This window comes from Copadichromis virginalis, linkage group LG13, assembly GCF_057382275.1.
Source record: "Copadichromis virginalis isolate Kocher_CV1m ecotype Utaka linkage group LG13, C_Virginalis_male_GT1.1, whole genome shotgun sequence".
Taxonomy (NCBI): Eukaryota; Metazoa; Chordata; class Actinopteri; order Cichliformes; family Cichlidae; genus Copadichromis; species Copadichromis virginalis.
Window position 1 is genome coordinate 2,315,262 of NC_140630.1, and position 26,829 is coordinate 2,342,090.

Consider the following 26,829-nt stretch of genomic DNA (forward strand, 5'->3'; position numbering starts at 1 on the left):
CCAAGAACAGGAGCTGTTGTGAGCTTGAGAATCAATGTCTTAAAAGTATCTTCAGCGGTTGGGGTCCATTTTTCGTGAAAAAGGCTTTTTGAGATCCGCACTGGTAGAAACCTTGTGGTTTCTGCCAGACAGACTGGATTTTCTCTTCAGTGGGAGGCAACCAGCACTTAAGTGATTAAGGGGTATTGCAAGCTTGGAATAGTCTTTTATAAACCTCCTGTAATATCCAGTGAACCCAAGGAAAGACTTAAGCTACTTGATGTTATCTGGTCTTGGCCAGGTAGTGAGGGCAGCTGGATCTGTTTTGAGCCCTTCTGATGATACAACATGGCTGAGATATTGGACAGATGTCCTGAAGAACTGACATTTCTCTGGCGACAGCTTTAAAGTAAATTCTTTCATCCTATGGAGGACCTTCAGCGATCATTCCTCATGGTTCTCAAGTGTAGCTGAGAAAGGAGTGACATCATCAAGAAATACCGAGACCTGACTCAAATTCCTGCTGCCTATACACTTTTCCATAACATAAGAGGAAAGTAGAACACCTCCTTATGCTGTTTTTAATAGAGAACTCTTCGGCATTTATTTTAACACAACACCTAACAGTCTTACCTTCTCTTATCAGTAACTCGAATGATTTGCAGAATCTTGACAGTACTTTTGGGACGAAAGCTCAATATAACCCTGCCTCACCCAGTTTCTATACTGGTCCATTTATGTCTGTTGTCACAGTTGCGCAGTTTCATGTTTTAGTAGACTTTCAGTTTTGATGTTTTTCATCTGCATGTGGTGCACAGCTGCTGGGGTGTCCTTTGCTAAATCTTTAGTGCCTCCAAACTTCAGATTCAACAGATTACTTCCTTTTATTTTGACATTGAGGAAAAGTTGCCTACACAGAATTTCTTATTTTGAAATAGCTCAACAGGCACTGCTGGGATTTGAACCCAGGATCTCCTGTTTACAAGACAGGTGCTTTGACCGGCTAAGCTACAGTGCCTCCTTCAGGGAAGGGAAAAACCAAGTAACCTCTGCAGACACAGTTTTGAATCGGTTTGTCACATTTTTCCCCACCAGCTGTTGGACAGTAGCCAGAGGTACACAGCTCAAGGCGCTGTGGCTTAGCTGGCCAAAGCGCCTGTCTCGTAAACAGGAGATCCTGGGTTCAAATCCCAGCAGTGCCTCACCTCCCTACCAATGCCATTACATTTCATTAATGAGTGCTGATGGCGGGAAGCATTGGGCGTTATGCTTTCTCTCCTTCGTTTCCAAGAAGAGGACACAATGAAGATTTAGACATGCCCAAGACATCAATATTGGGTGAACAACCCTCAGAAGCTCCACTAGCGGTTTAATGCCTGGGACCCTCCAGCATTTGTTCTAGAACTGAAGAAGCTTCTCGGATCGGGTGCAAAGAAGTTTTTAAAGCTCTCAAGAGTACCGTGAGGTGGATAACTGAGGACATACAAAGACTTTGAAAGATTTCCCAACTCCAAGATTAAGAATGCAATTAACACTGTGAAGAAGATGGTTTCAAATGGTAACAGGAAGGCACTGCTGGGATTTGAACCCAGGATCTCCTGTTTACTAGACAGGCACTTTGACCAGCTAAGCCACAGCGCCTCCTGCTGTCAGGCAATCCGGTAATACCTGGTATTACCTGGTACTGCAGAAGGAGACGAGTTCACTTTTTTAACTTTTGTGCACTATCAATGTAGGATATGGTCAAATAGTCCAACAAGTAACTTCCTGTTCCTCACTTCTTCAATGACCTCGGTGGAAACATCATAAGGTGAAGGAGAAGCTTTTGAGACTGATTCAACAGGGTGAGTCTGAACAAGTCCTCAAAACAACTCTATTTCCCTTGGCAAGGGTGGATTCCCGCACTTTACTGTCAAAGCTTTGTTTGTTTCGTAAAGCACTCTTTTGAATGTGCTCAATGGCTAACTGGTAGCTTTCTGCAAGACTCTCTCAGCTCTCCAGATCTAATTTCTGTTCACGTAGCCAATCGGAAAGAGACATCTGCAGCAGGGGGCATGGCCCAGCTACATCAGTTTGACAGAAATCTGCTGGTATTGCAGAGGCTCCAATAGCCAAACATTGTACTCGTGCAGACGATGGTACTGCTGCCTCCTCCTCAAGAGTTGAGGAATACTCATGTCTCTTGCATACTGCCTTTACTGCCTCGGTTGGAAAATCTGGCTCTTTGTTGCGGCGCAAGAGCTGTGCAGTAAAGCCTTCAATGGCATTTTCCTCATCATTAGAACTCTGATCAGATATATCACAGGCATGCAGATACGGACGTCTCAACAGCCCATCTGCATCTTGGTTGTCCTTCCCAGCACTATACTCAATGTCAAAATCAAAACTGGAAAGTACGGCCAACCAGCAATGCCCTACTGCGTCCAACTTTGCAGATGTTAAAACGTATGTGAGTGGATTATTGTCTGTCATCACTGTACATTTTACTCCATAGATACAGCGGAAAACGTTCTGGGTGACAGCCCACTTCACAGACAGGAAGTCAAGCTTGTGTGCAGGGTACCTTTGCTCGGACTTGGAGAGACCCCTACTGGCACAGGCAATGACTCTTAACTTGCTCTCCTGTTCTTGATATAGGGCTGCACCGAGAACATGGGCGCTTGCATCGGTGTGCACAATATAATGTTCTTTGGATCTGCAAACCCAAGAACAGGAGCTGTTGTGAGCTTGAGAATCAATGTCTTAAAAGTATCTTCAGCGGTTGGGGTCCATTTTTCGTGAAAAAGGCTTTTTGAGATCCGCACTGGTAGAAACCTTGTGGTTTCTGCCAGACAGACTGGATTTTCTCTTCAGTGGGAGGCAACCAGCACTTAAGTGATTAAGGGGTATTGCAAGCTTGGAATAGTCTTTTATAAACCTCCTGTAATATCCAGTGAACCCAAGGAAAGACTTAAGCTACTTGATGTTAGCTGGTCTTGGCCAGGTAGTGAGGGCAGCTGGATCTGTTTTGAGCCCTTCTGATGATACAACATGGCTGAGATATTGGACAGATGTCCTGAAGAACTGACATTTCTCTGGCGACAGCTTTAAAGTAAATTCTTTCATCCTATGGAGGACCTTCAGCGATCATTCCTCATGGTTCTCAAGTGTAGCTGAGAAAGGAGTGACATCATCAAGAAATACCGAGACCTGACTCAAATTCCTGCTGCCTATACACTTTTCCATAACATAAGAGGAAAGTAGAACACCTCCTTATGCTGTTTTTAATAGAGAACTCTTCGGCATTTATTTTAACACAACACCTAACAGTCTTACCTTCTCTTATCAGTAACTCGAATGATTTGCAGAATCTTGACAGTACTTTTGGGACGAAAGCTCAATATAACCCTGCCTCACCCAGTTTCTATACTGGTCCATTTATGTCTGTTGTCACAGTTGCGCAGTTTCATGTTTTAGTAGACTTTCAGTTTTGATGTTTTTCATCTGCATGTGGTGCACAGCTGCTGGGGTGTCCTTTGCTAAATCTTTAGTGCCTCCAAACTTCAGATTCAACAGATTACTTCCTTTTATTTTGACATTGAGGAAAAGTTGCCTACACAGAATTTCTTATTTTGAAATAGCTCAACAGGCACTGCTGGGATTTGAACCCAGGATCTCCTGTTTACAAGACAGGTGCTTTGACCGGCTAAGCTACAGTGCCTCCTTCAGGGAAGGGAAAAACCAAGTAACCTCTGCAGACACAGTTTTGAATCGGTTTGTCACATTTTTCCCCACCAGCTGTTGGACAGTAGCCAGAGGTACACAGCTCAAGGCGCTGTGGCTTAGCTGGCCAAAGCGCCTGTCTCGTAAACAGGAGATCCTGGGTTAAAATCCCAGCAGTGCCTTACCTCCCTACCAATGCCATTACATTTCATTAATGAGTGCTGATGGCGGGAAGCATTGGGCGTTATGCTTTCTCTCCTTCGTTTCCAAGAAGAGGACACAATGAAGATTTAGACATGCCCAAGACATCAATATTGGGTGAACAACCCTCAGAAGCTCCACTAGCGGTTTAATGCCTGGGACCCTCCAGCATTTGTTCTAGAACTGAAGAAGCTTCTCGGATCGGGTGCAAAGAAGTTTTTAAAGCTCTCAAGAGTACCGTGAGGTGGATAACTGAGGACATACAAAGACTTTGAAAGATTTCCCAACTCCAAGATTAAGAATGCAATTAACACTGTGAAGAAGATGGTTTCAAATGGTAACAGGAAGGCACTGCTGGGATTTGAACCCAGGATCTCCTGTTTACTAGACAGGCGCTTTGACCAGCTGAGCCACAGCGCCTCCTGCTGACAGGCAATCCGGTAATACCTGGTATTACCTGGTACTGCAGAAGGAGACGAGTTCACTTTTTTAACTTTTGTGCACTATCAATGTAGGATATGGTCAAATAGTCCAACAAGTAACTTCCTGTTCCTCACTTCTTCAATGACCTCGGTGGAAACATCATAAGGTGAAGGAGAAGCTTTTGAGACTGATTCAACAGGGTGAGTCTGAACAAGTCCTCAAAACAACTCTATTTCCCTTGGCAAGGGTGGATTCCCGCACTTTACTGTCAAAGCTTTGTTTGTTTCGTAAAGCACTCTTTTGAATGTGCTCAATGGCTAACTGGTAGCTTTCTGCAAGACTCTCTCAGCTCTCCAGATCTAATTTCTGTTCACGTAGCCAATCGGAAAGAGACATCTGCAGCAGGGGGCATGGCCCAGCTACATCAGTTTGACAGAAATCTGCTGGTATTGCAGAGGCTCCAATAGCCAAACATTGTACTCGTGCAGACGATGGTACTGCTGCCTCCTCCTCAAGAGTTGAGGAATACTCATGTCTCTTGCATACTGCCTTTACTGCCTCGGTTGGAAAATCTGGCTCTTTGTTGCGGCGCAAGAGCTGTGCAGTAAAGCCTTCAATGGCATTTTCCTCATCATTAGAACTCTGATCAGATATATCACAGGCATGCAGATACGGACGTCTCAACAGCCCATCTGCATCTTGGTTGTCCTTCCCAGCACTATGCTCAATGTCAAAATCAAAACTGGAAAGTACGGCCAACCAGCAATGCCCTACTGCGTCCAACTTTGCAGATGTTAAAACGTATGTGAGTGGATTATTGTCTGTCATCACTGTACATTTTACTCCATAGATACAGCGGAAAACGTTCTGGGTGACAGCCCACTTCACAGACAGGAAGTCAAGCTTGTGTGCAGGGTACCTTTGCTCGGACTTGGAGAGACCCCTACGGGCACAGGCAATGACTCTTAACTTGCTCTCCTGTTCTTGATATAGGGCTGCACCGAGAACATGGGCGCTTGCATCGGTGTGCACAATATAATGTTCTTTGGATCTGCAAACCCAAGAACAGGAGCTGTTGTGAGCTTGAGAATCAATGTCTTAAAAGTATCTTCAGCGGTTGGGGTCCATTTTTCGTGAAAAAGGCTTTTTGAGATCCGCACTGGTAGAAACCTTGTGGTTTCTGCCAGACAGACTGGATTTTCTCTTCAGTGGGAGGCAACCAGCACTTAAGTGATTAAGGGGTATTGCAAGCTTGGAATAGTCTTTTATAAACCTCCTGTAATATCCAGTGAACCCAAGGAAAGACTTAAGCTACTTGATGTTATCTGGTCTTGGCCAGGTAGTGAGGGCAGCTGGATCTGTTTTGAGCCCTTCTGATGATACAACATGGCTGAGATATTGGACAGATGTCCTGAAGAACTGACTTTTCTCTGGCGACAGCTTTAAAGTAAATTCTTTCATCCTATGGAGGACCTTCAGCGATCATTCCTCATGGTTCTCAAGTGTAGCTGAGAAAGGAGTGACATCATCAAGAAATACCGAGACCTGACTCAAATTCCTGCTGCCTATACACTTTTCCATAACATAAGAGGAAAGTAGAACACCTCCTTATGCTGTTTTTAATAGAGAACTCTTCGGCATTTATTTTAACACAACACCTAACAGTCTTACCTTCTCTTATCAGTAACTCGAATGATTTGCAGAATCTTGACAGTACTTTTGGGACGAAAGCTCAATATAACCCTGCCTCACCCAGTTTCTATACTGGTCCATTTATGTCTGTTGTCACAGTTGCGCAGTTTCATGTTTTAGTAGACTTTCAGTTTTGATGTTTTTCATCTGCATGTGGTGCACAGCTGCTGGGGTGTCCTTTGCTAAATCTTTAGTGCCTCCAAACTTCAGATTCAACAGATTACTTCCTTTTATTTTGACATTGAGGGAAAGTTGCCTACACAGAATTTCTTATTTTGAAATAGCTCAACAGGCACTGCTGGGATTTGAACCCAGGATCTCCTGTTTACAAGACAGGTGCTTTGACCGGCTAAGCTACAGTGCCTCCTTCAGGGAAGGGAAAAACCAAGTAACCTCTGCAGACACAGTTTTGAATCGGTTTGTCACATTTTTCCCCACCAGCTGTTGGACAGTAGCCAGAGGTACACAGCTCAAGGCGCTGTGGCTTAGCTGGCCAAAGCGCCTTTCTCGTAAACAGGAGATCCTGGGTTCAAATCCCAGCAGTGCCTCACCTCCCTACCAATGCCATTACATTTCATTAATGAGTGCTGATGGCGGGAAGCATTGGGCGTTATGCTTTCTCGCCTTCGTTTCCAAGAAGAGGACACAATGAAGATTTAGACATGCCCAAGACATCAATATTGGGTGAACAACCCTCAGAAGCTCCACTAGCGGTTTAATGCCTGGGACCCTCCAGCATTTGTTCTAGAACTGAAGAAGCTTCTCGGATCGGGTGCAAAGAAGTTTTTAAAGCTCTCAAGAGTACCGTGAGGTGGATAACTGAGGACATACAAAGACTTTGAAAGATTTCCCAACTCCAAGATTAAGAATGCAATTAACACTGTGAAGAAGATGGTTTCAAATGGTAACAGGAAGGCACTGCTGGGATTTGAACCCAGGATCTCCTGTTTACTAGACAGGCGCTTTGACCAGCTGAGCCACAGCGCCTCTTGCTGTCAGGCAATCCGGTAATACCTGGTATTACCTGGTACTGCAGAAGGAGACGAGTTCACTTTTTTAACTTTTGTGCACTATCAATGTAGGATATGGTCAAATAGTCCAACAAGTAACTTCCTGTTCCTCACTTCTTCAATGACCTCGGTGGAAACATCATAAGGTGAAGGAGAAGCTTTTGAGACTGATTCAACAGGGTGAGTCTGAACAAGTCCTCAAAACAACTCTATTTCCCTTGGCAAGGGTGGATTCCCGCACTTTACTGTCAAAGCTTTGTTTGTTTCGTAAAGCACTCTTTTGAATGTGCTCAATGGCTAACTGGTAGCTTTCTGCAAGACTCTCTCAGCTCTCCAGATCTAATTTCTGTTCACGTAGCCAATCGGAAAGAGACATCTGCAGCAGGGGGCATGGCCCAGCTACATCAGTTTGACAGAAATCTGCTGGTATTGCAGAGGCTCCAATAGCCAAACATTGTACTCGTGCAGACGATGGTACTGCTGCCTCCTCCTCAAGAGTTGAGGAATACTCATGTCTCTTGCATACTGCCTTTACTGCCTCGGTTGGAAAATCTGGCTCTTTGTTGCGGCGCAAGAGCTGTGCAGTAAAGCCTTCAATGGCATTTTCCTCATCATTAGAACTCTGATCAGATATATCACAGGCATGCAGATACGGACGTCTCAACAGCCCATCTGCATCTTGGTTGTCCTTCCCAGCACTATACTCAATGTCAAAATCAAAACTGGAAAGTACGGCCAACCAGCAATGCCCTACTGCGTCCAACTTTGCAGATGTTAAAACGTATGTGAGTGGATTATTGTCTGTCATCACTGTACATTTTACTCCATAGATACAGCGGAAAACGTTCTGGGTGACAGCCCACTTCACAGACAGGAAGTCAAGCTTGTGTGCAGGGTACCTTTGCTCGGACTTGGAGAGACCCCTACTGGCACAGGCAATGACTCTTAACTTGCTCTCCTGTTCTTGATATAGGGCTGCACCGAGAACATGGGCGCTTGCATCGGTGTGCACAATATAATGTTCTTTGGATCTGCAAACCCAAGAACAGGAGCTGTTGTGAGCTTGAGAATCAATGTCTTAAAAGTATCTTCAGCGGTTGGGGTCCATTTTTCGTGAAAAAGGCTTTTTGAGATCTGCACTGGTAGAAACCTTGTGGTTTCTGCCAGACAGACTGGATTTTCTCTTCAGTGGGAGGCAACCAGCACTTAAGTGATTAAGGGGTATTGCAAGCTTGGAATAGTCTTTTATAAACCTCCTGTAATATCCAGTGAACCCAAGGAAAGACTTAAGCTACTTGATGTTATCTGGTCTTGGCCAGGTAGTGAGGGCAGCTGGATCTGTTTTGAGCCCTTCTGATGATACAACATGGCTGAGATATTGGACAGATGTCCTGAAGAACTGACATTTCTCTGGCGACAGCTTTAAAGTAAATTCTTTCATCCTATGGAGGACCTTCAGCGATCATTCCTCATGGTTCTCAAGTGTAGCTGAGAAAGGAGTGACATCATCAAGAAATACCGAGACCTGACTCAAATTCCTGCTGCCTATACACTTTTCCATAACATAAGAGGAAAGTAGAACACCTCCTTATGCTGTTTTTAATAGAGAACTCTTCGGCATTTATTTTAACACAACACCTAACAGTCTTACCTTCTCTTATCAGTAACTCGAATGATTTGCAGAATCTTGACAGTACTTTTGGGACGAAAGCTCAATATAACCCTGCCTCACCCAGTTTCTATACTGGTCCATTTATGTCTGTTGTCACAGTTGCGCAGTTTCATGTTTTAGTAGACTTTCAGTTTTGATGTTTTTCATCTGCATGTGGTGCACAGCTGCTGGGGTGTCCTTTGCTAAATCTTTAGTGCCTCCAAACTTCAGATTCAACAGATTACTTCCTTTTATTTTGACATTGAGGAAAAGTTGCCTACACAGAATTTCTTATTTTGAAATAGCTCAACAGGCACTGCTGGGATTTGAACCCAGGCTCTCCTGTTTACAAGACAGGTGCTTTGACCGGCTAAGCTACAGTGCCTCCTTCAGGGAAGGGAAAAACCAAGTAACCTCTGCAGACACAGTTTTGAATCGGTTTGTCACATTTTTCCCCACCAGCTGTTGGACAGTAGCCAGAGGCACACAGCTCAAGGCGCTGTGGCTTAGCTGGCCAAAGCGCCTTTCTCGTAAACAGGAGATCCTGGGTTCAAATCCCAGCAGTGCCTCACCTCCCTACCAATGCCATTACATTTCATTAATGAGTGCTGATGGCGGGAAGCATTGGGCGTTATGCTTTCTCTCCTTCGTTTCCAAGAAGAGGACACAATGAAGATTTAGACATGCCCAAGACATCAATATTGGGTGAACAACCCTCAGAAGCTCCACTAGCGGTTTAATGCCTGGGACCCTCCAGCATTTGTTCTAGAACTGAAGAAGCTTCTCGGATCGGGTGCAAAGAAGTTTTTAAAGCTCTCAAGAGTACCGTGAGGTGGATAACTGAGGACATACAAAGACTTTGAAAGATTTCCCAACTCCAAGATTAAGAATGCAATTAACACTGTGAAGAAGATGGTTTCAAATGGTAACAGGAAGGCACTGCTGGGATTTGAACCCAGGATCTCCTGTTTACTAGACAGGCACTTTGACCAGCTAAGCCACAGCGCCTCCTGCTGTCAGGCAATCCGGTAATACCTGGTATTACCTGGTACTGCAGAAGGAGACGAGTTCACTTTTTTAACTTTTGTGCACTATCAATGTAGGATATGGTCAAATAGTCCAACAAGTAACTTCCTGTTCCTCACTTCTTCAATGACCTCGGTGGAAACATCATAAGGTGAAGGAGAAGCTTTTGAGACTGATTCAACAGGGTGAGTCTGAACAAGTCCTCAAAACAACTCTATTTCCCTTGGCAAGGGTGGATTCCCGCACTTTACTGTCAAAGCTTTGTTTGTTTCGTAAAGCACTCTTTTGAATGTGCTCAATGGCTAACTGGTAGCTTTCTGCAAGACTCTCTCAGCTCTCCAGATCTAATTTCTGTTCACGTAGCCAATCGGAAAGAGACATCTGCAGCAGGGGGCATGGCCCAGCTACATCAGTTTGACAGAAATCTGCTGGTATTGCAGAGGCTCCAATAGCCAAACATTGTACTCGTGCAGACGATGGTACTGCTGCCTCCTCCTCAAGAGTTGAGGAATACTCATGTCTCTTGCATACTGCCTTTACTGCCTCGGTTGGAAAATCTGGCTCTTTGTTGCGGCGCAAGAGCTGTGCAGTAAAGCCTTCAATGGCATTTTCCTCATCATTAGAACTCTGATCAGATATATCACAGGCATGCAGATACGGACGTCTCAACAGCCCATCTGCATCTTGGTTGTCCTTCCCAGCACTATACTCAATGTCAAAATCAAAACTGGAAAGTACGGCCAACCAGCAATGCCCTACTGCGTCCAACTTTGCAGATGTTAAAACGTATGTGAGTGGATTATTGTCTGTCATCACTGTACATTTTACTCCATAGATACAGCGGAAAACGTTCTGGGTGACAGCCCACTTCACAGACAGGAAGTCAAGCTTGTGTGCAGGGTACCTTTGCTCGGACTTGGAGAGACCCCTACTGGCACAGGCAATGACTCTTAACTTGCTCTCCTGTTCTTGATATAGGGCTGCACCGAGAACATGGGCGCTTGCATCGGTGTGCACAATATAATGTTCTTTGGATCTGCAAACCCAAGAACAGGAGCTGTTGTGAGCTTGAGAATCAATGTCTTAAAAGTATCTTCAGCGGTTGGGGTCCATTTTTCGTGAAAAAGGCTTTTTGAGATCCGCACTGGTAGAAACCTTGTGGTTTCTGCCAGACAGACTGGATTTTCTCTTCAGTGGGAGGCAACCAGCACTTAAGTGATTAAGGGGTATTGCAAGCTTGGAATAGTCTTTTATAAACCTCCTGTAATATCCAGTGAACCCAAGGAAAGACTTAAGCTACTTGATGTTATCTGGTCTTGGCCAGGTAGTGAGGGCAGCTGGATCTGTTTTGAGCCCTTCTGATGATACAACATGGCTGAGATATTGGACAGATGTCCTGAAGAACTGACATTTCTCTGGCGACAGCTTTAAAGTAAATTCTTTCATCCTATGGAGGACCTTCAGCGATCATTCCTCATGGTTCTCAAGTGTAGCTGAGAAAGGAGTGACATCATCAAGAAATACCGAGACCTGACTCAAATTCCTGCTGCCTATACACTTTTCCATAACATAAGAGGAAAGTAGAACACCTCCTTATGCTGTTTTTAATAGAGAACTCTTCGGCATTTATTTTAACACAACACCTAACAGTCTTACCTTCTCTTATCAGTAACTCGAATGATTTGCAGAATCTTGACAGTACTTTTGGGACGAAAGCTCAATATAACCCTGCCTCACCCAGTTTCTATACTGGTCCATTTATGTCTGTTGTCACAGTTGCGCAGTTTCATGTTTTAGTAGACTTTCAGTTTTGATGTTTTTCATCTGCATGTGGTGCACAGCTGCTGGGGTGTCCTTTGCTAAATCTTTAGTGCCTCCAAACTTCAGATTCAACAGATTACTTCCTTTTATTTTGACATTGAGGAAAAGTTGCCTACACAGAATTTCTTATTTTGAAATAGCTCAACAGGCACTGCTGGGATTTGAACCCAGGATCTCCTGTTTACAAGACAGGTGCTTTGACCGGCTAAGCTACAGTGCCTCCTTCAGGGAAGGGAAAAACCAAGTAACCTCTGCAGACACAGTTTTGAATCGGTTTGTCACATTTTTCCCCACCAGCTGTTGGACAGTAGCCAGAGGCACACAGCTCAAGGCGCTGTGGCTTAGCTGGCCAAAGCGCCTTTCTCGTAAACAGGAGATCCTGGGTTCAAATCCCAGCAGTGCCTCACCTCCCTACCAATGCCATTACATTTCATTAATGAGTGCTGATGGCGGGAAGCATTGGGCGTTATGCTTTCTCTCCTTCGTTTCCAAGAAGAGGACACAATGAAGATTTAGACATGCCCAAGACATCAATATTGGGTGAACAACCCTCAGAAGCTCCACTAGCGGTTTAATGCCTGGGACCCTCCAGCATTTGTTCTAGAACTGAAGAAGCTTCTCGGATCGGGTGCAAAGAAGTTTTTAAAGCTCTCAAGAGTACCGTGAGGTGGATAACTGAGGACATACAAAGACTTTGAAAGATTTCCCAACTCCAAGATTAAGAATGCAATTAACACTGTGAAGAAGATGGTTTCAAATGGTAACAGGAAGGGACTGCTGGGATTTGAACCCAGGATCTCCTGTTTACTAGACAGGCGCTTTGACCAGCTGAGCCACAGCGCCTCCTGCTGACAGGCAATCCGGTAATACCTGGTATTACCTGGTACTGCAGAAGGAGACGAGTTCACTTTTTTAACTTTTGTGCACTATCAATGTAGGATATGGTCAAATAGTCCAACAAGTAACTTCCTGTTCCTCACTTCTTCAATGACCTCGGTGGAAACATCATAAGGTGAAGGAGAAGCTTTTGAGACTGATTCAACAGGGTGAGTCTGAACAAGTCCTCAAAACAACTCTATTTCCCTTGGCAAGGGTGGATTCCCGCACTTTACTGTCAAAGCTTTGTTTGTTTCGTAAAGCACTCTTTTGAATGTGCTCAATGGCTAACTGGTAGCTTTCTGCAAGACTCTCTCAGCTCTCCAGATCTAATTTCTGTTCACGTAGCCAATCGGAAAGAGACATCTGCAGCAGGGGGCATGGCCCAGCTACATCAGTTTGACAGAAATCTGCTGGTATTGCAGAGGCTCCAATAGCCAAACATTGTACTCGTGCAGACGATGGTACTGCTGCCTCCTCCTCAAGAGTTGAGGAATACTCATGTCTCTTGCATACTGCCTTTACTGCCTCGGTTGGAAAATCTGGCTCTTTGTTGCGGCGCAAGAGCTGTGCAGTAAAGCCTTCAATGGCATTTTCCTCATCATTAGAACTCTGATCAGATATATCACAGGCATGCAGATACGGACGTCTCAACAGCCCATCTGCATCTTGGTTGTCCTTCCCAGCACTATACTCAATGTCAAAATCAAAACTGGAAAGTACGGCCAACCAGCAATGCCCTACTGCGTCCAACTTTGCAGATGTTAAAACGTATGTGAGTGGATTATTGTCTGTCATCACTGTACATTTTACTCCATAGATACAGCGGAAAACGTTCTGGGTGACAGCCCACTTCACAGACAGGAAGTCAAGCTTGTGTGCAGGGTACCTTTGCTCGGACTTGGAGAGACCCCTACTGGCACAGGCAATGACTCTTAACTTGCTCTCCTGTTCTTGATATAGGGCTGCACCGAGAACATGGGCGCTTGCATCGGTGTGCACAATATAATGTTCTTTGGATCTGCAAACCCAAGAACAGGAGCTGTTGTGAGCTTGAGAATCAATGTCTTAAAAGTATCTTCAGCGGTTGGGGTCCATTTTTCGTGAAAAAGGCTTTTTGAGATCCGCACTGGTAGAAACCTTGTGGTTTCTGCCAGACAGACTGGATTTTCTCTTCAGTGGGAGGCAACCAGCACTTAAGTGATTAAGGGGTATTGCAAGCTTGGAATAGTCTTTTATAAACCTCCTGTAATATCCAGTGAACCCAAGGAAAGACTTAAGCTACTTGATGTTATCTGGTCTTGGCCAGGTAGTGAGGGCAGCTGGATCTGTTTTGAGCCCTTCTGATGATACAACATGGCTGAGATATTGGACAGATGTCCTGAAGAACTGACATTTCTCTGGCGACAGCTTTAAAGTAAATTCTTTCATCCTATGGAGGACCTTCAGCGATCATTCCTCATGGTTCTCAAGTGTAGCTGAGAAAGGAGTGACATCATCAAGAAATACCGAGACCTGACTCAAATTCCTGCTGCCTATACACTTTTCCATAACATAAGAGGAAAGTAGAACACCTCCTTATGCTGTTTTTAATAGAGAACTCTTCGGCATTTATTTTAACACAACACCTAACAGTCTTACCTTCTCTTATCAGTAACTCGAATGATTTGCAGAATCTTGACAGTACTTTTGGGACGAAAGCTCAATATAACCCTGCCTCACCCAGTTTCTATACTGGTCCATTTATGTCTGTTGTCACAGTTGCGCAGTTTCATGTTTTAGTAGACTTTCAGTTTTGATGTTTTTCATCTGCATGTGGTGCACAGCTGCTGGGGTGTCCTTTGCTAAATCTTTAGTGCCTCCAAACTTCAGATTCAACAGATTACTTCCTTTTATTTTGACATTGAGGAAAAGTTGCCTACACAGAATTTCTTATTTTGAAATAGCTCAACAGGCACTGCTGGGATTTGAACCCAGGATCTCCTGTTTACAAGACAGGTGCTTTGACCGGCTAAGCTACAGTGCCTCCTTCAGGGAAGGGAAAAACCAAGTAACCTCTGCAGACACAGTTTTGAATCGGTTTGTCACATTTTTCCCCACCAGCTGTTGGACAGTAGCCAGAGGCACACAGCTCAAGGCGCTGTGGCTTAGCTGGCCAAAGCGCCTGTCTCGTAAACAGGAGATCCTGGGTTCAAATCCCAGCAGTGCCTCACCTCCCTACCAATGCCATTACATTTCATTAATGAGTGCTGATGGCGGGAAGCATTGGGCGTTATGCTTTCTCTCCTTCGTTTCCAAGAAGAGGACACAATGAAGATTTAGACATGCCCAAGACATCAATATTGGGTGAACAACCCTCAGAAGCTCCACTAGCGGTTTAATGCCTGGGACCCTCCAGCATTTGTTCTAGAACTGAAGAAGCTTCTCGGATCGGGTGCAAAGAAGTTTTTAAAGCTCTCAAGAGTACCGTGAGGTGGATAACTGAGGACATACAAAGACTTTGAAAGATTTCCCAACTCCAAGATTAAGAATGCAATTAACACTGTGAAGAAGATGGTTTCAAATGGTAACAGGAAGGGACTGCTGGGATTTGAACCCAGGATCTCCTGTTTACTAGACAGGCGCTTTGACCAGCTGAGCCACAGCGCCTCCTGCTGACAGGCAATCCGGTAATACCTGGTATTACCTGGTACTGCAGAAGGAGACGAGTTCACTTTTTTAACTTTTGTGCACTATCAATGTAGGATATGGTCAAATAGTCCAACAAGTAACTTCCTGTTCCTCACTTCTTCAATGACCTCGGTGGAAACATCATAAGGTGAAGGAGAAGCTTTTGAGACTGATTCAACAGGGTGAGTCTGAACAAGTCCTCAAAACAACTCTATTTCCCTTGGCAAGGGTGGATTCCCGCACTTTACTGTCAAAGCTTTGTTTGTTTCGTAAAGCACTCTTTTGAATGTGCTCAATGGCTAACTGGTAGCTTTCTGCAAGACTCTCTCAGCTCTCCAGATCTAATTTCTGTTCACGTAGCCAATCGGAAAGAGACATCTGCAGCAGGGGGCATGGCCCAGCTACATCAGTTTGACAGAAATCTGCTGGTATTGCAGAGGCTCCAATAGCCAAACATTGTACTCGTGCAGACGATGGTACTGCTGCCTCCTCCTCAAGAGTTGAGGAATACTCATGTCTCTTGCATACTGCCTTTACTGCCTCGGTTGGAAAATCTGGCTCTTTGTTGCGGCGCAAGAGCTGTGCAGTAAAGCCTTCAATGGCATTTTCCTCATCATTAGAACTCTGATCAGATATATCACAGGCATGCAGATACGGACGTCTCAACAGCCCATCTGCATCTTGGTTGTCCTTCCCAGCACTATACTCAATGTCAAAATCAAAACTGGAAAGTACGGCCAACCAGCAATGCCCTACTGCGTCCAACTTTGCAGATGTTAAAACGTATGTGAGTGGATTATTGTCTGTCATCACTGTACATTTTACTCCATAGATACAGCGGAAAACGTTCTGGGTGACAGCCCACTTCACAGACAGGAAGTCAAGCTTGTGTGCAGGGTACCTTTGCTCGGACTTGGAGAGACCCCTACTGGCACAGGCAATGACTCTTAACTTGCTCTCCTGTTCTTGATATAGGGCTGCACCGAGAACATGGGCGCTTGCATCGGTGTGCACAATATAATGTTCTTTGGATCTGCAAACCCAAGAACAGGAGCTGTTGTGAGCTTGAGAATCAATGTCTTAAAAGTATCTTCAGCGGTTGGGGTCCATTTTTCGTGAAAAAGGCTTTTTGAGATCCGCACTGGTAGAAACCTTGTGGTTTCTGCCAGACAGACTGGATTTTCTCTTCAGTGGGAGGCAACCAGCACTTAAGTGATTAAGGGGTATTGCAAGCTTGGAATAGTCTTTTATAAACCTCCTGTAATATCCAGTGAACCCAAGGAAAGACTTAAGCTACTTGATGTTATCTGGTCTTGGCCAGGTAGTGAGGGCAGCTGGATCTGTTTTGAGCCCTTCTGATGATACAACATGGCTGAGATATTGGACAGATGTCCTGAAGAACTGACATTTCTCTGGCGACAGCTTTAAAGTAAATTCTTTCATCCTATGGAGGACCTTCAGCGATCATTCCTCATGGTTCTCAAGTGTAGCTGAGAAAGGAGTGACATCATCAAGAAATACCGAGACCTGACTCAAATTCCTGCTGCCTATACACTTTTCCATAACATAAGAGGAAAGTAGAACACCTCCTTATGCTGTTTTTAATAGAGAACTCTTCGGCATTTATTTTAACACAACACCTAACAGTCTTACCTTCTCTTATCAGTAACTCGAATGATTTGCAGAATCTTGACAGTACTTTTGGGACGAAAGCTCAATATAACCCTGCCTCACCCAGTTTCTATACTGGTCCATTTATGTCTGTTGTCACAGTTGCGCAGTTTCATGTTTTAGTAGACTTTCAGTTTTGATGTTTTTCATCTGCATGTGGTGCACAGCTGCTGGGGTGTCCTTTGCTAAATCTTTAGTGCCTCCAAACTTCAGATTCAACAGATTACTTCCTTTTATTTTGACATTGAGGAAAAGTTGCCTACACAGAATTTCTTATTTTGAAATAGCTCAACAGGCACTGCTGGGATTTGAACCCAGGATCTCCTGTTTACAAGACAGGTGCTTTGACCGGCTAAGCTACAGTGCCTCCTTCAGGGAAGGGAAAAACCAAGTAACCTCTGCAGACACAGTTTTGAATCGGTTTGTCACATTTTTCCCCACCTGCTGTTGGACAGTAGCCAGAGGAACACAGCTCAAGGCGCTGTGGCTTAGCTGGCCAAAGCGCCTGTCTCGTAAACAGGAGATCCTGGGTTCAAATCCCAGCAGTGCCTAACCTCCCTACCAATGCCATTACATTTCATTAATGAGTGCTGATGGCGGGAAGCATTGGGCGTTATGCTTTCTCTCCTTCGTTTCCAAGAAGAGGACACAATGAAGATTTAGACATGCCCAAGACATCAATATTGGGTGAACAACCCTCAGAAGCTCCACTAGCGGTTTAATGCCTGGGACCCTCCAGCATTTGTTCTAGAACTGAAGAAGCTTCTCGGATCGGGTGCAAAGAAGTTTTTAAAGCTCTCAAGAGTACCGTGAGGTGGATAACTGAGGACATACAAAGACTTTGAAAGATTTCCCAACTCCAAGATTAAGAATGCAATTAACACTGTGAAGAAGATGGTTTCAAATGGTAACAGGAAGGTACTGCTGGGATTTGAAACCAGGATCTCCTGTTTACTAGACAGGCGCGTTGACCAGCTGAGCCACAGCGCCTCCTGCTGACAGGCAAACCGGTAATACCTGGTATTACCTGGTACTGCAGAAGGAGACGAGTTCAACTTTTTTTTTTACTTTTGTGCACTATAAATGTAAGATATGGTCAAATGGTCAAATAGTCCAACAAGTAACTTCCTGTTCCTCACTTCGTCAATGACCTCAGTGGAAACATCATAAGGTGAAGGAGAAGCTTTTGAGACTGATTCAACAGGGTGAGTCTGAACACTGTGAAGAAGATGGTTTCAAATAGTAACAGGAAGGTACTGCTGGGATTTGAACCCAGGATCTCCTGTTTACTAGACAGGCACTTTGACCAGCTAAGCCACAGCGCCTCCTGCTGTCAGGCAATCCGGTAATACCTGGTATTACCTGGTACTGCAGAAGGAGACGAGTTCACTTTTTAAACTTTTGTGCACTATCAATGTAGGATATGGTCAAATAGTCCAACAAGTAACTTCCTGTCCCTCACTTCTTCAATGACCTCGGTGGAAACATCATAAGGTGAAGGAGAAGCTTTTGAGACTGATTCAACAGGGTGAGTCTGAACAAGTCCTCAAAACAACTCTATTTCCCTTGGCAAGGGTGGATTCCCGCACTTTACTGTCAAAGCTTTGTTTGTTTCGTAAAGCACTCTTTTGAATGTGCTCAATGGCTAACTGGTAGCTTTCTGCAAGACTCTCTCAGCTCTCCAGATCTAATTTCTGTTCACGTAGCCAATCGGAAAGAGACATCTGCAGCAGGGGGCATGGCCCAGCTACATCAGTTTGACAGAAATCTGCTGGTATTGCAGAGGCTCCAATAGCCAAACATTGTACTCGTGCAGACGATGGTACTGCTGCCTCCTCCTCAAGAGTTGAGAAATAATCATGTCTCTTGCATACTGCCTTTACTGCCTCGGTTGGAAAATCTGGCTCTTTGTTGCGGCGCAAGAGCTGTGCAGTAAAGCCTTCAATGGCATTTTCCTCATCATTAGAACTCTGATCAGATATATCACAGGCATGCAGATACGGACGTCTCAACAGCCCATCTGCATCTTGGTTGTCCTTCCCAGCACTATACTCAATGTCAAAATCAAAACTGGAAAGTACGGCCAACCAGCAATGCCCTACTGCGTCCAACTTTGCAGATGTTAAAACGTATGTGAGTGGATTATTGTCTGTCATCACTGTACATTTTACTCCATAGATACAGCGGAAAACGTTCTGGGTGACAGCCCACTTCACAGACAGGAAGTCAAGCTTGTGTGCAGGGTACCTTTGCTCGGACTTGGAGAGACCCCTACTGGCACAGGCAATGACTCTTAACTTGCTCTCCTGTTCTTGATATAGGGCTGCACCGAGAACATGGGCGCTTGCATCGGTGTGCACAATATAATGTTCTTTGGATCTGCAAACCCAAGAACAGGAGCTGTTGTGAGCTTGAGAATCAATGTCTTAAAAGTATCTTCAGCGGTTGGGGTCCATTTTTCGTGAAAAAGGCTTTTTGAGATCCGCACTGGTAGAAACCTTGTGGTTTCTGCCAGACAGACTGGATTTTCTCTTCAGTGGGAGGCAACCAGCACTTAAGTGATTAAGGGGTATTGCAAGCTTGGAATAGTCTTTTATAAACCTCCTGTAATATCCAGTGAACCCAAGGAAAGACTTAAGCTACTTGATGTTAGCTGGTCTTGGCCAGGTAGTGAGGGCAGCTGGATCTGTTTTGAGCCCTTCTGATGATACAACATGGCTGAGATATTGGACAGATGTCCTGAAGAACTGACATTTCTCTGGCGACAGCTTTAAAGTAAATTCTTTCATCCTATGGAGGACCTTCAGCGATCATTCCTCATGGTTCTCAAGTGTAGCTGAGAAAGGAGTGACATCATCAAGAAAAACCGAGACCTGACTCAAATTCCTGCTGCCTATACACTTTTCCATAACATAAGAGGAAAGTAGAACACCTCCTTATGCTGTTTTTAATAGAGAACTCTTCGGCATTTATTTTAACACAACACCTAACAGTCTTACCTTCTCTTATCAGTAACTCGAATGATTTGCAGAATCTTGACAGTACTTTTGGGACGAAAGCTCAATATAACCCTGCCTCACCCAGTTTCTATACTGGTCCATTTATGTCTGTTGTCACAGTTGCGCAGTTTCATGTTTTAGTAGACTTTCAGTTTTGATGTTTTTCATCTGCATGTGGTGCACAGCTGCTGGGGTGTCCTTTGCTAAATCTTTAGTGCCTCCAAACTTCAGATTCAACAGGTTACTTCCTTTTATTTTGACATTGAGGAAAAGTTGCCTACACAGAATTTCTTATTTTGAAATAGCTCAACAGGCACTGCTGGGATTTGAACCCAGGATCTCCTGTTTACAAGACAGGTGCTTTGACCGGCTAAGCTACAGTGCCTCCTTCAGGGAAGGGAAAAACCAAGTAACCTCTGCAGACACAGTTTTGAATCGGTTTGTCACATTTTTCCCCACCAGCTGTTGGACAGTAGCCAGAGGCACACAGCTCAAGGCGCTGTGGCTTAGCTGGCCAAAGCGCCTGTCTCGTAAACAGGAGATCCTGGGTTCAAATCCCAGCAGTGCCTTACCTCCCTACCAATGCCATTACATTTCATTAATGAGTGCTGATGGCGGGAAGCATTGGGCGTTATGCTTTCTCTCCTTCGTTTCCAAGAAGAGGACACAATGAAGATTTAGACATGCCCAAGACATCAATATTGGGTGAACAACCCTCAGAAGCTCCACTAGCGGTTTAATGCCTGGGACCCTCCAGCATTTGTTCTAGAACTGAAGAAGCTTCTCGGATCGGGTGCAAAGAAGTTTTTAAAGCTCTCAAGAGTACCGTGAGGTGGATAACTGAGGACATACAAAGACTTTGAAAGATTTCCCAACTCCAAGATTAAGAATGCAATTAACACTGTGAAGAAGATGGTTTCAAATGGTAACAGGAAGGCACTGCTGGGATTTGAACCCAGGATCTCCTGTTTACTAGACAGGCGCTTTGACCAGCTGAGCCACAGCGCCTCCTGCTGACAGGCAAACCGGTAATACCTGGTATTACCTGGTACTGCAGAAGGAGACGAGTTCAACTTTTTTTTACTTTTGTGCACTATCAATGTAGGATATGGTCAAATAGTCCAACAAGTAACTTCCTGTTCCTCACTTCGTCAATGACCTCGGTGGAAACATCATAAGGTGAAGGAGAAGCTTTTGAGACTGATTCAACAGGGTGAGTCTGAACAAGTCCTCAAAACAACTCTATTTCCCTTGGCAAGGGTGGATTCCCGCAGTTTACTGTCAAAGCTTTGTTTGTTTCGTAAAGCACTCTTTTGAATGTGCTCAATGGCTAACTGGTAGCTTTCTGCAAGACTCTCTCAGCTCTCCAGATCTAATTTCTGTTCACGTAGCCAATCGGAAAGAGACATCTGCAGCAGGGGGCATGGCCCAGCTACATCAGTTTGACAGAAATCTGCTGGTATTGCAGAGGCTCCAATAGCCAAACATTGTACTCGTGCAGACGATGGTACTGCTGCCTCCTCCTCAAGAGTTGAGAAATAATCATGTCTCTTCCATACTGCCTTTACTGCCTCGGTTGGAAAATCTGGCTCTTTGTTGCGGCGCAAGAGCTGTGCAGTAAAGCCTTCAATGGCATTTTCCTCATCATTAGAACTCTGATCAGATATATCACAGGCATGCAGATACGGACGTCTCAACAGCCCATCTGCATCTTGGTTGTCCTTCCCAGCACTATACTCAATGTCAAAATCAAAACTGGAAAGTACGGCCAACCAGCAATGCCCTACTGCGTCCAACTTTGCAGATGTTAAAACGTATGTGAGTGGATTATTGTCTGTCATCACTGTACATTTTACTCCATAGATACAGCGGAAAACGTTCTGGGTGACAGCCCACTTCACAGACAGGAAGTCAAGCTTGTGTGCAGGGTACCTTTGCTCGGACTTGGAGAGACCCCTACTGGCACAGGCAATGACTCTTAACTTGCTCTCCTGTTCTTGATATAGGGCTGCACCGAGAACATGGGCGCTTGCATCGGTGTGCACAATATAATGTTCTTTGGATCTGCAAACCCAAGAACAGGAGCTGTTGTGAGCTTGAGAATCAATGTCTTAAAAGTATCTTCAGCGGTTGGGGTCCATTTTTCGTGAAAAAGGCTTTTTGAGATCCGCACTGGTAGAAACCTTGTGGTTTCTGCCAGACAGACTGGATTTTCTCTTCAGTGGGAGGCAACCAGCACTTAAGTGATTAAGGGGTATTGCAAGCTTGGAATAGTCTTTTATAAACCTCCTGTAATATCCAGTGAACCCAAGGAAAGACTTAAGCTACTTGATGTTATCTGGTCTTGGCCAGGTAGTGAGGGCAGCTGGATCTGTTTTGAGCCCTTTTGATGATACAACATGGCTGAGATATTGGACAGATGTCCTGAAGAACTGACATTTCTCTGGCGACAGCTTTAAAGTAAATTCTTTCATCCTATGGAGGACCTTCAGCGATCATTCCTCATGGTTCTCAAGTGTAGCTGAGAAAGGAGTGACATCATCAAGAAAAACCGAGACCTGACTCAAATTCCTGCTGCCTATACACTTTTCCATAACATAAGAGGAAAGTAGAACACCTCCTTATGCTGTTTTTAATAGAGAACTCTTCGGCATTTATTTTAACACAACACCTAACAGTCTTACCTTCTCTTATCAGTAACTCGAATGATTTGCAGAATCTTGACAGTACTTTTGGGACGAAAGCTCAATATAGCCCTGCCTCACCCAGTTTCTATACTGGTCCATTTATGTCTGTTGTCACAGTTTCATGTTTTAGTAGACTTTCAGTTTTGATGTTTTTCATCTGCATGTGGTGCACAGCTGCTGGGGTGTCCTTTGCTAAATCTTTAGTGCCTCCAAACTTCAGATTCAACAGGTTACTTCCTTTTATTTTGACATTGAGGAAAAGTTGCCTACACAGAATTTCTTATTTTGAAATAGCTCAACAGGCACTGCTGGGATTTGAACCCAGGATCTCCTGTTTACAAGACAGGTGCTTTGACCGGATAAGCTACAGTGCCTCCTTCAGGGAAGGGAAAAACCAAGTAACCTCTGCAGACACAGTTTTGAATCGGTTTGTCACATTTTTCCCCACCAGCTGTTGGACAGTAGCCAGAGGCACACAGCTCAAGGCGCTGTGGCTTAGCTGGCCAAAGCGCCTGTCTCGTAAACAGGAGATCCTGGGTTCAAATCCCAGCAGTGCCTTACCTCCCTACCAATGCCATTACATTTCATTAATGAGTGCTGATGGCGGGAAGCATTGGGCGTTATGCTTTCTCTCCTTCGTTTCCAAGAAGAGGACACAATGAAGATTTAGACATGCCCAAGACATCAATATTGGGTGAACAACCCTCAGAAGCTCCACTAGCGGTTTAATGCCTGGGACCCTCCAGCATTTGTTCTAGAACTGAAGAAGCTTCTCGGATCGGGTGCAAAGAAGTTTTTAAAGCTCTCAAGAGTACCGTGAGGTGGATAACTGAGGACATACAAAGACTTTGAAAGATTTCCCAACTCCAAGATTAAGAATGCAATTAACACTGTGAAGAAGATGGTTTCAAATGGTAACAGGAAGGCACTGCTGGGATTTGAACCCAGGATCTCCTGTTTACTAGACAGGCGCTTTGACCAGCTGAGCCACAGCGCCTACTGCTGACAGGCAAACCGGTAATACCTGGTATTACCTGGTACTGCAGAAGGAGACGAGTTCAACTTTTTTTTACTTTTGTGCACTATAAATGTAAGATATGGTCAAATAGTCCAACAAGTAACTTCCTGTTCCTCACTTCGTCAATGACCTCAGTGGAAACATCATAAGGTGAAGGAGAAGCTTTTGAGACTGATTCAACAGGGTGAGTCTGAACACTGTGAAGAAGATGGTTTCAAATAGTAACAGGAAGGCACTGCTGGGATTTGAACCCAGGATCTCCTGTTTACTAGACAGGCACTTTGACCAGCTAAGCCACAGCGCCTCCTGCTGTCAGGCAATCCGGTAATACCTGGTATTACCTGGTACTGCAGAAGGAGACGAGTTCACTTTTTTAACTTTTGTGCACTATCAATGTAGGATATGGTCAAATAGTCCAACAAGTAACTTCCTGTTCCTCACTTCTTCAATGACCTCGGTGGAAACATCATAAGGTGAAGGAGAAGCTTTTGAGACTGATTCAACAGGGTGAGTCTGAACAAGTCCTCAAAACAACTCTATTTCCCTTGGCAAGGGTGGATTCCCGCACTTTACTGTCAAAGCTTTGTTTGTTTCGTAAAGCACTCTTTTGAATGTGCTCAATGGCTAACTGGTAGCTTTCTGCAAGACTCTCTCAGCTCTCCAGATCTAATTTCTGTTCACGTAGCCAATCGGAAAGAGACATCTGCAGCAGGGGGCATGGCCCAGCTACATCAGTTTGACAGAAATCTGCTGGTATTGCAGAGGCTCCAATAGCCAAACATTGTACTCGTGCAGACGATGGTACTGCTGCCTCCTCCTCAAGAGTTGAGGAATACTCATGTCTCTTGCATACTGCCTTTACTGCCTCGGTTGGAAAATCTGGCTCTTTGTTGCGGCGCAAGAGCTGTGCAGTAAAGCCTTCAATGGCATTTTCCTCATCATTAGAACTCTGATCAGATATATCACAGGCATGCAGATACGGACGTCTCAACAGCCCATCTGCATCTTGGTTGTCCTTCCCAGCACTATACTCAATGTCAAAATCAAAACTGGAAAGTACGGCCAACCAGCAATGCCCTACTGCGTCCAACTTTGCAGATGTTAAAACGTATGTGAGTGGATTATTGTCTGTCATCACTGTACATTTTACTCCATAGATACAGCGGAAAACGTTCTGGGTGACAGCCCACTTCACAGACAGGAAGTCAAGCTTGTGTGCAGGGTACCTTTGCTCGGACTTGGAGAGACCCCTACTGGCACAGGCAATGACTCTTAACTTGCTCTCCTGTTCTTGATATAGGGCTGCACCGAGAACATGGACGCTTGCATCGGTGTGCACAATATAATGTTCTTTGGATCTGCAAACCCAAGAACAGGAGCTGTTGTGAGCTTGAGAATCAATGTCTTAAAAGTATCTTCAGCGGTTGGGGTCCATTTTTCGTGAAAAAGGCTTTTTGAGATCCGCACTGGTAGAAACCTTGTGGTTTCTGCCAGACAGACTGGATTTTCTCTTCAGTGGGAGGCAACCAGCACTTAAGTGATTAAGGGGTATTGCAAGCTTGGAATAGTCTTTTATAAACCTCCTGTAATATCCAGTGAACCCAAGGAAAGACTTAAGCTACTTGATGTTAGCTGGTCTTGGCCAGGTAGTGAGGGCAGCTGGATCTGTTTTGAGCCCTTCTGATGATACAACATGGCTGAGATATTGGACAGATGTCCTGAAGAACTGACATTTCTCTGGCGACAGCTTTAAAGTAAATTCTTTCATCCTATGGAGGACCTTCAGCGATCATTCCTCATGGTTCTCAAGTGTAGCTGAGAAAGGAGTGACATCATCAAGAAAAACCGAGACCTGACTCAAATTCCTGCTGCCTATACACTTTTCCATAACATAAGAGGAAAGTAGAACACCTCCTTATGCTGTTTTTAATAGAGAACTCTTCGGCATTTATTTTAACACAACACCTAACAGTCTTACCTTCTCTTATCAGTAACTCGAATGATTTGCAGAATCTTGACAGTACTTTTGGGACGAAAGCTCAATATAACCCTGCCTCACCCAGTTTCTATACTGGTCCATTTATGTCTGTTGTCACAGTTGCGCAGTTTCATGTTTTAGTAGACTTTCAGTTTTGATGTTTTTCATCTGCATGTGGTGCACAGCTGCTGGGGTGTCCTTTGCTAAATCTTTAGTGCCTCCAAACTTCAGATTCAACAGATTACTTCCTTTTATTTTGACATTGAGGAAAAGTTGCCTACACAGAATTTCTTATTTTGAAATAGCTCAACAGGCACTGCTGGGATTTGAACCCAGGATCTCCTGTTTACAAGACAGGTGCTTTGACCGGCTAAGCTACAGTGCCTCCTTCAGGGAAGGGAAAAACCAAGTAACCTCTGCAGACACAGTTTTGAATCGGTTTGTCACATTTTTCCCCACCAGCTGTTGGACAGTAGCCAGAGGCACACAGCTCAAGGCGCTGTGGCTTAGCTGGCCAAAGCGCCTGTCTCGTAAACAGGAGATCCTGGGTTCAAATCCCAGCAGTGCCTTACCTCCCTACCAATGCCATTACATTTCATTAATGAGTGCTGATGGCGGGAAGCATTGGGCGTTATGCTTTCTCTCCTTCGTTTCCAAGAAGAGGACACAATGAAGATTTAGACATGCCCAAGACATCAATATTGGGTGAACAACCCTCAGAAGCTCCACTAGCGGTTTAATGCCTGGGACCCTCCAGCATTTGTTCTAGAACTGAAGAAGCTTCTCGGATCGGGTGCAAAGAAGTTTTTAAAGCTCTCAAGAGTACCGTGAGGTGGATAACTGAGGACATACAAAGACTTTGAAAGATTTCCCAACTCCAAGATTAAGAATGCAATTAACACTGTGAAGAAGATGGTTTCAAATGGTAACAGGAAGGCACTGCTGGGATTTGAACCCAGGATCTCCTGTTTACTAGACAGGCGCTTTGACCAGCTGAGCCACAGCGCCTCCTGCTGACAGGCAAGCCGGTAATACCTGGTATTACCTGGTACTGCAGAAGGAGACGAGTTCAACTTTTTTTTTACTTTTGTGCACTATAAATGTAAGATATGGTCAAATAGTCCAACAAGTAACTTCCTGTTCCTCACTTCGTCAATGACCTCAGTGGAAACATCATAAGGTGAAGGAGAAGCTTTTGAGACTGATTCAACAGGGTGAGTCTGAACACTGTGAAGAAGATGGTTTCAAATAGTAACAGGAAGGCACTGCTGGGATTTGAACCCAGGATCTCCTGTTTACTAGACAGGCACTTTGACCAGCTAAGCCACAGCGCCTCCTGCTGTCAGGCAATCCGGTAATACCTGGTATTACCTGGTACTGCAGAAGGAGACGAGTTCACTTTTTTAACTTTTGTGCACTATCAAT

At 44.6% G+C, this 26,829-nt stretch overlaps 32 non-coding genes across 32 annotated transcripts; 10 read left to right on the top strand and 22 right to left on the bottom strand.

Moving 5' to 3' along the window:
• Positions 1-923: 923 nt before the first annotated feature.
• On the bottom strand, positions 924-997 carry trnat-ugu (transfer RNA threonine (anticodon UGU)). Its single transcript has one exon. It is a non-coding gene; the product is annotated as a tRNA-Thr (tRNA).
• Positions 998-1,107: 110 nt separating this feature from the next.
• On the top strand, positions 1,108-1,181 carry trnat-cgu (transfer RNA threonine (anticodon CGU)). Its single transcript has one exon. It is a non-coding gene; the product is annotated as a tRNA-Thr (tRNA).
• Positions 1,182-1,546: 365 nt separating this feature from the next.
• Positions 1,547-1,620, bottom strand: trnat-agu (transfer RNA threonine (anticodon AGU)). The gene has a single exon. It is a non-coding gene; the product is annotated as a tRNA-Thr (tRNA).
• A 1,985-nt stretch (positions 1,621-3,605) lies between these two features.
• On the bottom strand, positions 3,606-3,679 carry trnat-ugu (transfer RNA threonine (anticodon UGU)). The gene has a single exon. It is a non-coding gene; the product is annotated as a tRNA-Thr (tRNA).
• Positions 3,680-3,789: 110 nt separating this feature from the next.
• On the top strand, positions 3,790-3,863 carry trnat-cgu (transfer RNA threonine (anticodon CGU)). The gene has a single exon. It is a non-coding gene; the product is annotated as a tRNA-Thr (tRNA).
• A 365-nt stretch (positions 3,864-4,228) lies between these two features.
• Positions 4,229-4,302, bottom strand: trnat-agu (transfer RNA threonine (anticodon AGU)). Its single transcript has one exon. It is a non-coding gene; the product is annotated as a tRNA-Thr (tRNA).
• A 1,985-nt stretch (positions 4,303-6,287) lies between these two features.
• Positions 6,288-6,361, bottom strand: trnat-ugu (transfer RNA threonine (anticodon UGU)). Its single transcript has one exon. It is a non-coding gene; the product is annotated as a tRNA-Thr (tRNA).
• Positions 6,362-6,471: 110 nt separating this feature from the next.
• Positions 6,472-6,545, top strand: trnat-cgu (transfer RNA threonine (anticodon CGU)). Its single transcript has one exon. It is a non-coding gene; the product is annotated as a tRNA-Thr (tRNA).
• Positions 6,546-6,910: 365 nt separating this feature from the next.
• On the bottom strand, positions 6,911-6,984 carry trnat-agu (transfer RNA threonine (anticodon AGU)). Its single transcript has one exon. It is a non-coding gene; the product is annotated as a tRNA-Thr (tRNA).
• A 1,985-nt stretch (positions 6,985-8,969) lies between these two features.
• Positions 8,970-9,043, bottom strand: trnat-ugu (transfer RNA threonine (anticodon UGU)). The gene has a single exon. It is a non-coding gene; the product is annotated as a tRNA-Thr (tRNA).
• Positions 9,044-9,153: 110 nt separating this feature from the next.
• trnat-cgu (transfer RNA threonine (anticodon CGU)) lies at positions 9,154-9,227 on the top strand. Its single transcript has one exon. It is a non-coding gene; the product is annotated as a tRNA-Thr (tRNA).
• A 365-nt stretch (positions 9,228-9,592) lies between these two features.
• On the bottom strand, positions 9,593-9,666 carry trnat-agu (transfer RNA threonine (anticodon AGU)). Its single transcript has one exon. It is a non-coding gene; the product is annotated as a tRNA-Thr (tRNA).
• A 1,985-nt stretch (positions 9,667-11,651) lies between these two features.
• trnat-ugu (transfer RNA threonine (anticodon UGU)) lies at positions 11,652-11,725 on the bottom strand. Its single transcript has one exon. It is a non-coding gene; the product is annotated as a tRNA-Thr (tRNA).
• A 110-nt stretch (positions 11,726-11,835) lies between these two features.
• Positions 11,836-11,909, top strand: trnat-cgu (transfer RNA threonine (anticodon CGU)). The gene has a single exon. It is a non-coding gene; the product is annotated as a tRNA-Thr (tRNA).
• A 365-nt stretch (positions 11,910-12,274) lies between these two features.
• Positions 12,275-12,348, bottom strand: trnat-agu (transfer RNA threonine (anticodon AGU)). The gene has a single exon. It is a non-coding gene; the product is annotated as a tRNA-Thr (tRNA).
• Positions 12,349-14,333: 1,985 nt separating this feature from the next.
• Positions 14,334-14,407, bottom strand: trnat-ugu (transfer RNA threonine (anticodon UGU)). Its single transcript has one exon. It is a non-coding gene; the product is annotated as a tRNA-Thr (tRNA).
• Positions 14,408-14,517: 110 nt separating this feature from the next.
• Positions 14,518-14,591, top strand: trnat-cgu (transfer RNA threonine (anticodon CGU)). Its single transcript has one exon. It is a non-coding gene; the product is annotated as a tRNA-Thr (tRNA).
• A 365-nt stretch (positions 14,592-14,956) lies between these two features.
• Positions 14,957-15,030, bottom strand: trnat-agu (transfer RNA threonine (anticodon AGU)). Its single transcript has one exon. It is a non-coding gene; the product is annotated as a tRNA-Thr (tRNA).
• A 1,985-nt stretch (positions 15,031-17,015) lies between these two features.
• On the bottom strand, positions 17,016-17,089 carry trnat-ugu (transfer RNA threonine (anticodon UGU)). Its single transcript has one exon. It is a non-coding gene; the product is annotated as a tRNA-Thr (tRNA).
• Positions 17,090-17,199: 110 nt separating this feature from the next.
• On the top strand, positions 17,200-17,273 carry trnat-cgu (transfer RNA threonine (anticodon CGU)). The gene has a single exon. It is a non-coding gene; the product is annotated as a tRNA-Thr (tRNA).
• A 700-nt stretch (positions 17,274-17,973) lies between these two features.
• trnat-agu (transfer RNA threonine (anticodon AGU)) lies at positions 17,974-18,047 on the bottom strand. The gene has a single exon. It is a non-coding gene; the product is annotated as a tRNA-Thr (tRNA).
• A 1,985-nt stretch (positions 18,048-20,032) lies between these two features.
• trnat-ugu (transfer RNA threonine (anticodon UGU)) lies at positions 20,033-20,106 on the bottom strand. The gene has a single exon. It is a non-coding gene; the product is annotated as a tRNA-Thr (tRNA).
• Positions 20,107-20,216: 110 nt separating this feature from the next.
• Positions 20,217-20,290, top strand: trnat-cgu (transfer RNA threonine (anticodon CGU)). Its single transcript has one exon. It is a non-coding gene; the product is annotated as a tRNA-Thr (tRNA).
• A 365-nt stretch (positions 20,291-20,655) lies between these two features.
• On the bottom strand, positions 20,656-20,729 carry trnat-agu (transfer RNA threonine (anticodon AGU)). The gene has a single exon. It is a non-coding gene; the product is annotated as a tRNA-Thr (tRNA).
• Positions 20,730-22,708: 1,979 nt separating this feature from the next.
• trnat-ugu (transfer RNA threonine (anticodon UGU)) lies at positions 22,709-22,782 on the bottom strand. Its single transcript has one exon. It is a non-coding gene; the product is annotated as a tRNA-Thr (tRNA).
• A 110-nt stretch (positions 22,783-22,892) lies between these two features.
• On the top strand, positions 22,893-22,966 carry trnat-cgu (transfer RNA threonine (anticodon CGU)). Its single transcript has one exon. It is a non-coding gene; the product is annotated as a tRNA-Thr (tRNA).
• Positions 22,967-23,331: 365 nt separating this feature from the next.
• trnat-agu (transfer RNA threonine (anticodon AGU)) lies at positions 23,332-23,405 on the bottom strand. The gene has a single exon. It is a non-coding gene; the product is annotated as a tRNA-Thr (tRNA).
• Positions 23,406-23,656: 251 nt separating this feature from the next.
• Positions 23,657-23,730, bottom strand: trnat-agu (transfer RNA threonine (anticodon AGU)). Its single transcript has one exon. It is a non-coding gene; the product is annotated as a tRNA-Thr (tRNA).
• Positions 23,731-25,715: 1,985 nt separating this feature from the next.
• Positions 25,716-25,789, bottom strand: trnat-ugu (transfer RNA threonine (anticodon UGU)). Its single transcript has one exon. It is a non-coding gene; the product is annotated as a tRNA-Thr (tRNA).
• Positions 25,790-25,899: 110 nt separating this feature from the next.
• On the top strand, positions 25,900-25,973 carry trnat-cgu (transfer RNA threonine (anticodon CGU)). Its single transcript has one exon. It is a non-coding gene; the product is annotated as a tRNA-Thr (tRNA).
• Positions 25,974-26,338: 365 nt separating this feature from the next.
• trnat-agu (transfer RNA threonine (anticodon AGU)) lies at positions 26,339-26,412 on the bottom strand. The gene has a single exon. It is a non-coding gene; the product is annotated as a tRNA-Thr (tRNA).
• Positions 26,413-26,664: 252 nt separating this feature from the next.
• Positions 26,665-26,738, bottom strand: trnat-agu (transfer RNA threonine (anticodon AGU)). Its single transcript has one exon. It is a non-coding gene; the product is annotated as a tRNA-Thr (tRNA).
• Between the last annotated feature and the right edge of the window lie 91 nt (positions 26,739-26,829).